Consider the following 9,365-nt stretch of genomic DNA (forward strand, 5'->3'; position numbering starts at 1 on the left):
TGGGGAGGATTGAGAACTTGATTTGGGCCCACGGCAGTGGATTGTGTGCGGATTGAATTTTTCTTTATAATGAAAAAGGCACCGTAATCATAGTTGCTCATGTAAAGTCGGGCTCCCCAGGTGCGGCCCTGTAGCCAGCCTGCATTTTTAGGGTTTTTGACAGTGAGTGTAATGCTGCTCCAGTAGGGCTTAATGCTGCTCCTGTGACTTTTATCCTTAAAAGAAAGGGAGAGGTAGGGGTCCCTATTGGGAGCTCCCGACCATCCGTGGGCCATGGTTTTGCACCCCCAGGAAGGGCAGTAATAGTGCGCTGGGTCATAGCAGCCTCTGGCCGTGGAAGGACAAATATAGAAGCCTGAGACTTCCTGATTATAGGGGCCATCAAGGCCTGTAAGTGAGCTGTACCAACACCGGTGAGTCTTGTGTGTAACGTCTACGAGGGAACTGATGACAGGAAGGTTGGCAAGATTACATATGTGCACTGTGAAGGAGGGAGCACCCGCAGTAATGTTATTAGCGAGGAGCTTTTCCTGCTGCTAAAGAGAGAGTGTCCAGTTAAAGGGCTGATGGCTTATACTAGCCTGGTCCGTAGTGGAGGGGAGCAGAGCCCACATGAAAAGCAGGAGAGAGTGTAGATTTTTAGGTTTTTTGTTTGAAGCTAAGGCGCGGACAGCAAGCTGTACTAGCTGTCCAAGGAGGAGGGTGTCATGAGCTGGATTCGCAGCCATATTTAGCCTCTCCATCCGATGGGCGAGTGCTCTCATCATCCGTCGTTGGAACCTGCTGCTGGCCGGTGGCGGGTTTGACGTTTTTCCCGGGGATCCAGAGCGGCTGGGAGGCATTTTCTGGAAAGACACGAGCAAACCCTCTGCCTTGGGTGAGAAGGGGACTGGGTCCCTGCCAATTGTTTGTTTCTGGGTCCTTCCAAAACACCATTGGGGCAACTGTTGGTGCGTAGGAGGGGCCCCAATGCTTATGGAGGGGGGAAAGACCGTTTTTATCAAAGGAGAGGAGGTTTATGTGAATGAGGCAGGCAGTGATAATGTCGCCTGGTTGACTATGTGGGCGTAGATCCTTCTCTTATTGAATTTGCACTTTGAGCTGGCGGTGGATGCATTCTACTATAGCCTGCCCCTGGGGGTTGTATGGAATGCCGAAGTGATGAGTAACGTTGTAGAGCTGGAGAAATGCAGCGAATGAGCTGCGATACCTAGGCCTATTATTGGTTTTAACATCCCAAGGAACCTCCATGAATAAGATGGCTTGTTGCAATGCTTTAATGCAATGCTTGGCTGTTTCCCCTGGTAAGGGGACAGCGTAGCAAAGGTGAGAAAAGGTGTCGACTGTGACATGGACATACTTGAGGCGCCCAAATGATGGCACATGGGTGACGTCTATTTGCCATCGGGAGTTTGGCTTGAGGCCGCGGGGGTTGACCCCTTGTGGCTGCAACGGTCCAAGCGGCAAGAAGGGGGCGCATGTTTTACAGGTGCGCACCAAATGCTTGCACGTTTCCTTGGGGAGGCCCAGCAAAAGACGTTGAAGTGAGGCCGCTGAATAGTGGAACTTAGAATGGAGAAGTTTGGCTTGATTGACCAAGTCTCCGACAGTGGCTATTGTATGGGTGGAGACGGTTTGGTCGGCAGCAGAATTACTCATGGCTAGAGGCCCGGGCAGCCCTGAATGGCTGCGAATATGAGAAATGTACCATGGCTGTGTGCGGAGCTTGAGCTCTCGCTGCAAGGCACGGAGTGCTTGATCAATGGGCGTGTCACGTGGAAAGAAAACAGCGTGGGCAATAACTGAACAAACTTGCAGGGCGTACTATCAGTGAAGATGTTGACGGGCTCATTGCCGTGGTGTTGGAAGGCAGTGAGGATGGCTAGTAGCTCGCCCACCTGAACCGATCCGGGATGGGTTTGGCAGTAAACAGTTGGCAAGTCACGGCTGGGAGAGTAGGCAATATAAGTAAACTTGGTCTTAGAGGCGTCCGTGAAGACAGTAGTGGAGTTGGAGAGAGGCTTGGAGCCAGGGAAAGGGTGGTATAGTGGGGAGAGGGGGAGCCTTGTGAGGCCCTGGAGCAACTTGTGTGTGGGGGGGTAGTGGCAGTCAAAGGTCCTGTGGAAGATTTTTAGAAGAATTTGAGCACGGGGGTTTTCGGAGAAAAGGGCAGTGGTGTGCTTGTCAGTAAGGCATACATATTCAGAATCAGAGACAATATTCAAGGACTCTTAAAACATTTGTAAAACTTTAATGATGGCTCAAAGCTCTGTGCATTGAGCAGATGAATAAGGGAGTTGGCTAAACCTGTTCTTTTTGGAAAGTAACACATGCTGTTTTTTTTTTTTTTAATGCTGCATTTTCATTACTATTACTATCAGTAAATACTGTACAAGATGGTTGGGCTATGCACATAGCCTTGAAAAGCACTGCAAAAGTTTATTGTTGGGTTCTTTACAGATAAAGGAATGCAGTTGGCTTGATTTGTGTAAGACACTAAAGAGAGTCTCAGCAAGTTTTAAAACAAAGTGATAGCAATACAGCTGGACTTTAACTTTTTGCAACAAACTAGCAGTATTTGGGATTGCTGCACACTAGTGTTGTTACTTTAATCTATGGTAAGGGGTTGTTTTTGTGACATATCTCTTTTATAATAATTAAAACTATAATTAACCATATTGTACTTTTCTTTAATATTATGCTGAAATATTGGTAACTTTATACACTTTTAAACATTCATAGAAACCTTTTATCCATACGACTTTAATTAATAGAGGGTTTAAGGGAAGAAAAAGTTGTTAATTTTATAACACTGTAAAACACCTTTATTTAGCTTATAACATATTAAATGAACTTAATTATTACTTTAATTTTTCTTTCAAGGTAAAAGAACAAATCTCTTATAATTAGTTTGGAACAAAAGGCCACTGTTCAGGATTAGGTCTTGAGAAAGCAGTTTTGAACGTTATGTTCCTTTAAGAGATAAAGCTTTCTTTCTTGGAACACCAAGGAAAGGAAACGATAAGCACAAGAAACATTAGATAGACTTTCTTTGTATACTGACTGAGGATAAGAACTTTTATCAAAACAGATTAATGGTGAGAGGCCTTGAGAAAGAACAAAAATTTTCAACTTTGCATCAGCATACTACCCGACACCAAAGCCTGTAAAATTTTATAGATAGACCCATTAAATTTCATTTAACTTTAACTGTAAAAATTCTTTGTCCATTAATCTTCTGCAGTTTTAGCATTCACTCAGGTTTCGTCCTATACTCTACTTTTTCCAATAGTCAATTATTTTATTTCAGGACAAAATTATTTTCTGTTTCCTTAATAATAAAAACACATTCCATATAGCCTACATCAAAGTTATCAAGCAAACCTCTTATAACAATACTGTGAACATTAAACAAGCTTGTTAAAATAATGAACTTTTCTTTAAATACTTAGTAGCATGCAATATTAGAAACAGTTTCCTAGAAGTAAGTTGGCAGGGGAGGCTGGTTGCTGCCAATCTTTCCTGTTATAAAATTACCTTTTATTATTATCATCATCAATTCAGTTTTATATATATTTAGAATGACCTTTTGGAATTAGCCATTTAATACTTTAATGTAAACAATGCTTCATTAAACCTCTTATAATTATTTATAACCATATAGACTATTGAAGACAAATTTTATTTTTATAGAACACATTCCCTTACTTAAAGTTATCACAATACCTTTTACAGCTTGCCATCTGCAAATTAAGTTTCAAGAGTTCATGAAAAATTAGGTATTTTACTTTAGGACATAATACGCCTTTTTGCAAAACTTATTACATTTCAGTTAGCATTTTCACAAACTTTTAACCTTTTTTAATATTCATTTAAGCTTTACATTCTTTATATTATCCTGTGAAGAAAAATAAGTTATTCATTTTAATCTGGGCAAGAACAACCTTTTATGAAGATGTACAGTTAATCTTGTCAATCAAGACTTACGATTTCTATTATTGTAGATATTTTATTAACATTTAAGTTCATGTATTGATATAATAAACTTAAGTATTAATATAAGCGCTTATTTAATTTTTGGCCATTTGTATAGAGCTCTTTTAAAAATTTTTATTAATTTATATTTACCATCCGGAGGTATCAAACTATACACTGACATTGAATGAACAGACAAACACAGAACAATCACAACACAGTAACAGAAACATACAGTTTACAATTAACTCATAATTTTTAGTTTCTTAGTATAGCTGCTTTTAAATCCTCTGTTATATAGCACATTTTAGATTGTACCTTTCAAGATTTTCTCTGGAATCCATGCTGCCTGCAACACGAAAGCCTGTGCTCGGAAACATTCCTATCAGTTATCAGCAATCAGCTAAAATAACTTGAGAAGCAGTTAGGCAGACCATTAGCACACATTTTTGGATAATTACTGTAAGACTATAGTGAGACTTGAAGTTCAGGAGTAAACTATTGATTTAAAACTGAAAATTTCTTTTTAAACCTTGATAAAATTTTTGTACTAATTTTAATATCTTGGTTAAAGAAGTCCAATTAGAATTAGCATGGAAATAAAACAGAACACCAATGTTGCCATGTTTTTCTCTCATACCAGTGGATTAATTATATCAGCCTTCACTAGCCCAGAGATACATTGTCATGTAGATAGTAGGGAGCCCAAAGAGTTGTGAAAGGGGGTGGGCGTTTGCTGGAACAGAGTTGATTGCCTTATAAGCTTGTCTGGATTTTCGAGCTTGTGGCTGGCCTTGTTGATAGGCGGGGCTAATTTCAGATAGGTATCAGGGCCCGAGAGATTGGCAGTGGAAAGCTAGGGGTTGAAGGGGACCAGTAGATCCCAGTAAGCCTGGAGTTGCCTGCCCGAAACTTTGCATTGGTGGCAGGCTAGTATGCCAGCAAGCGCTCTGACTTGCGGCGCTTGGCGGGAAGATAGACGCCCGCCCATTTTTCTGCCGGGGGCCGATAACGGGGGTCCTTACCTTGAGAGCGCGGTGAAGGGGTGGGAGCGAGGTCCCACGGGGGTGAGGCAGTGGTCACGTCGGACCGGACTTGAACTGCCACCATGTTGGGGCGCCAGTTGCGGCTGGGGCGGCTTGCACCCCGATGCTGACGGGGGGCTTTGGAGGGGTCAGACTAGACCGCAGTGGCGTCTGATGCTATGGCAGACAGCATCAGAGGGGCTCTCAGGAGTGGAGGACGCACGGCGAGGGGAGGAAGAATGCCGCGGAGACCAGGTCTGGTACGCAAGTCCAGTTTATTGCGGAAGGGGACATAGCTTTATAGGGTTAGGGACTGCGTGGAGGGATTTGATAGGTGCGGGCGGGTACTGCTTCCTGATAGGTGATTGTAAGCGGTTGCTAAGCAGAGGGCTGGCTGAGAGGTTTGGAATAGGGGAGGGGAAAGGGGGAGTGAGAGCTGGCCGGATGTTGGGCTAGGCGGGAGATAAAAAGGGGGAGGGCAGCGCCGGCCAGCCGTTAGCAGCAAAGGCCTAGCCAGGCGTGGTCACTTTATCCAGGCCCAGTGGGCAGTGGTGGTATCACTTCTTGCCGCACCGTTTGCTACTGTGGCAAGCCGGGCGCCCTTCCTCCCACAGAGCTGGAGGAGCTGCTTCCAATATGGCTCCCCCACTGGGCTGTTGGCAGGGGCCTCAGTTCCTGGCCACACAGACCTCTCCATAGGTTGCTTGAGTGTCCTTGAGACATGGTAGCCGGCTTTCTCCAGAGTGAGTGATCCAAGAGAAAGCAATACAGAGTCACAGTGTCTTTTATGATCTTGCCTCACAACTGATATGCCATCATGTCTGCCCTATTCTATGGTCACATAGACCAGTCCTGATATAATATGGGAGGGGACTACACCAGAGTGATGATACTGGGATGTAGGCTCAGTGGGGCCACTTTAGAGGCTGGCTACCATAACATCCATGTAACCACCACCCAGATAAAGGATATAGAATATTCAGGCACTCCAAAAGTTTCCTCAAGTCAGTATAACCTCCCCCCAACCAAGAGATGACCAATATTCTGACTTCTATGACCATAGATTGGTTTTGACTATTCTTTTTTGTTTTTTAATTTCATAATTCTTTTTTTTTAAACCTATGAGGTTTTTTAAAAAGGTATTTTATTTATTTCTCTCCCCTTTCCCCTCCCCACCCTGCCCCAGTTGTCTGTTCTCTTTGTCCATTTGCTGCGTGTTCTTCTTTTTGTCTGCTTCTGTTGTTGTCAGCGGCACGTGAATCTGTGTCTCTTTTTGTTGCGTCATCTTGCTGCATCAGCTCTCTGTGTGTGCAGCACCATTCCTGGGCAGGCAGCGCTTTCTTTCACACTGGGCGGCTCTCCTTACGGGGCGCACTCCTTGTGCATGGGGCTCCCCTATGTGGGGCTCATCCCTGCATGGCAGGGCACTCCTTGAGTGCATCAGCACTGCACATGGACCAGCTCCACACGGGTCAAGGAGGCCCGGGGTTTGAACTGCGGACCTCCCATGTGGTTGATGGACGCCCTATTCATTGGGCCAATTCTGCTTCCTGGTTTTGACTATTCTTGAACTTCATATAAATGGAATCATACTGGCTTCTTTTACTTAGAATTATTCTTATGGCATTCAGGTACATTGCACATAACAGTAGTTTATTCTTTATTGCTAAGTAGTATTCCATAGTGTAAATGTTCCATGGTAGACATTTGGATTTTTCTGAGCTTTGACTATTATGAATAAAGTTACTATGAACACTTTCATACATGTCTTTTGTTTGACATGTACTCAAGTTTTTTGGGTTCTGTAATAGATTTAATTTTTTTGTTGGAGAAGTTGCAGGTTTATAGAAAGATTACTCAGAAAATATAAAGTTCCCCTATACTCCTCTCCTATGCACACAGTTTTTCTTTTCATTAACATTAATGTGTTTATTAACATTGCGCTAGTATAGTATCTTTGTTACAATTGATGAAACAATGTTATTACAAATATACTATTAACTGTAGTCCATAGTTTACATTAAGATTCATTGTTTATATTGTACAGTCCTATCTCTTTTGTTTTTTTTAAAGATTTATTTTATTTCCCCCCCCATACATTAAGCATAAAATTCTATACTTAAGCTGAAAGGGACATCATCACTTAAAATAGCTTACAGTTACAACTCATGACTTTATGGCAATGGTTATGACTGAATCAGAAATGGGGCGTTGTTGGTCAGACTTAGGGTAAAATGTTAGTCATCGTTGAGTTAGTGATGAATCCAGTCATGGGTTGTGGTGTAACTTCCACTTAGATATGAAGCTACCGCTGTGGTAATCTGCAGCTTATCCATCCCTGTTACATGCTGACATTCCCTTCTCTGGAAGACGTCAGTCTGTGTCATGGTTTTGTTTGCCCCATGGTGGTTTTTGGTTTACTCTTTCCTAAAATAGGGAGCCTGACTCCTGTAAACTGAGGAGGGAAAGTAACAGCATTTCCCTCTTTGGAGATCAGAGGGTTAAATCCTAGAGAGGAGGGAAGAAGAACCACAAGTAGGGGAAGTAATTCTTTCCTTTGACAGAGAAAAAGTTGGCAATGCCTCTAAGAATTAAAGGTCTTTAACTTCCTTCAATTGTTAAGACATGACTTCATTCATGTTTTTAAATTATCTTGTTTAAAATGCTAGAAATAAAGGTAAGGACACCAGGAAAAGATTCTAAGACTTTCCAGACTCCCGAATGCATCAACTATTTAACTGAGAGCTAAGTCTAATCAGAGAGCCTGGAGAAAATGCTTGCGTTACTGGTTTACCTCATTGTGATCAGTACATGAAACAAAATAACGAGGTGGGCTGGGCCCTCAGCCAGAGGAGTGTGAAATTAATTCTTCTAATTTTTTTTTTAAAAAGATTTATTTTTATTTATTTAATTCCCCTCCCCTCCCCCGGTTGTCTGTTTTCTGTGTCTTTTTGCTGCGTCTTGTTTCTCTGTCCGCTTCTGTTGTGGTCAGCGGCACGGGAAGTGTGGGCGGCGCCATTCCTGGGCAGGCTGCACCCTCCTTCGCGCTGGGCGGCTCTCCTTACGGGCGCACTCCTTGCGTGTGGGGCTCCCCTACGCGGGGGACACCCCTGGGTAGCACGGCACTCCTTGCGCGCATCAGCACTGCGCATGGGCCAGCTGCACACGGGTCAAGGAGGCCCGGGGCTTGAACCGCGGACCTCCCATGTGGTAGACTGACGCCCTAACCACTGGGCCAAAGTCCGTTTCCCTAATTCTTCTAATTATGAATCGTGGGTCTATGCCCACAGACCATATAATCCTTAGTTTGTTTTTGGTATTTTTTTCCTCCATATTTTGAAGCACAAGTGAGTACAAAGGCATGAACTGATGTGGGACCATGGTAGAAAAAGTCAGAACATGGCATTGCTGTGCTTACACAGCTGGGCCACAGCATAACTCTCCTGGACTAATTTTTAGCATCTATTCACAGTGAGATAAGATTCACAAACCAACACCAATGAACCAGCATAGAGGAGCATGCTTTCTCTTATGAAGACAGTAAACACATTTACTTACAGGCCCATTTACATCGCACCACACATACCTTGTATTTCTACAGGTTGTGCAAAGTCCTGTCTTTGATGTGGCCTCAGTCTTGGTGACAAAGCAGAAATAATGAATTTTGATGGTTATCACTGATTCCTAGAAAAGTATTAGAAGAGGCTTCACAAATAAAATTCTGTCCAAGGACAGCTAATGTCACTCCAGGTCCTCACCCATCCCCAGTCCTTATCCTCCCTGTCATGGGGCCAGAGATCTTTGATAATTGAACAACCTCACCAAGGGGAAAACTGAGGCTCAAAAGAAGTCCCTGCCCTTGTGTCTTATGCTTACACTTCTTTAGTGGCCTGTGGCCCATGCTCTGCTTCTTGAAATGTTTCCTCACTTTTTAAAAATTTTTTAAATATTACATTAAAAAAATATGAGGTCCCCAAATACTCCCCACCCCCCTCACCCCACTACTCCCACCATGGCCACATTCTCCTCCATCATCATGAGACATTCATTGCATTTGATGAATACATCTCTGAGCATCACTGCACCTCATGGTCAATGGTCCACATCATAGCCCACACTCTCCCATGTTCCATTCAGTGGGCCATGGGAGGACATATAATGTCCGGTAATTGTCCCTGCAGCACCACCCAGGACAACTCCAAGTCCCGAAAACGCCTCCACATCTCATCTCTTCCTCCCATTCCCTACACCCAGCAGCCACCATGGCCACTTTCTCCACACCAATGCCACATTTTCTTCAATTACTTATCACAATAGTCCATGACTAGAATATCAGTAAGTCTACTTTAATCCACACTCTATTCC

The sequence above is a fragment of the Dasypus novemcinctus genome, chromosome 16, assembly GCF_030445035.2.
Source record: "Dasypus novemcinctus isolate mDasNov1 chromosome 16, mDasNov1.1.hap2, whole genome shotgun sequence".
In the NCBI taxonomy this organism is placed as follows: Eukaryota; Metazoa; Chordata; class Mammalia; order Cingulata; family Dasypodidae; genus Dasypus; species Dasypus novemcinctus.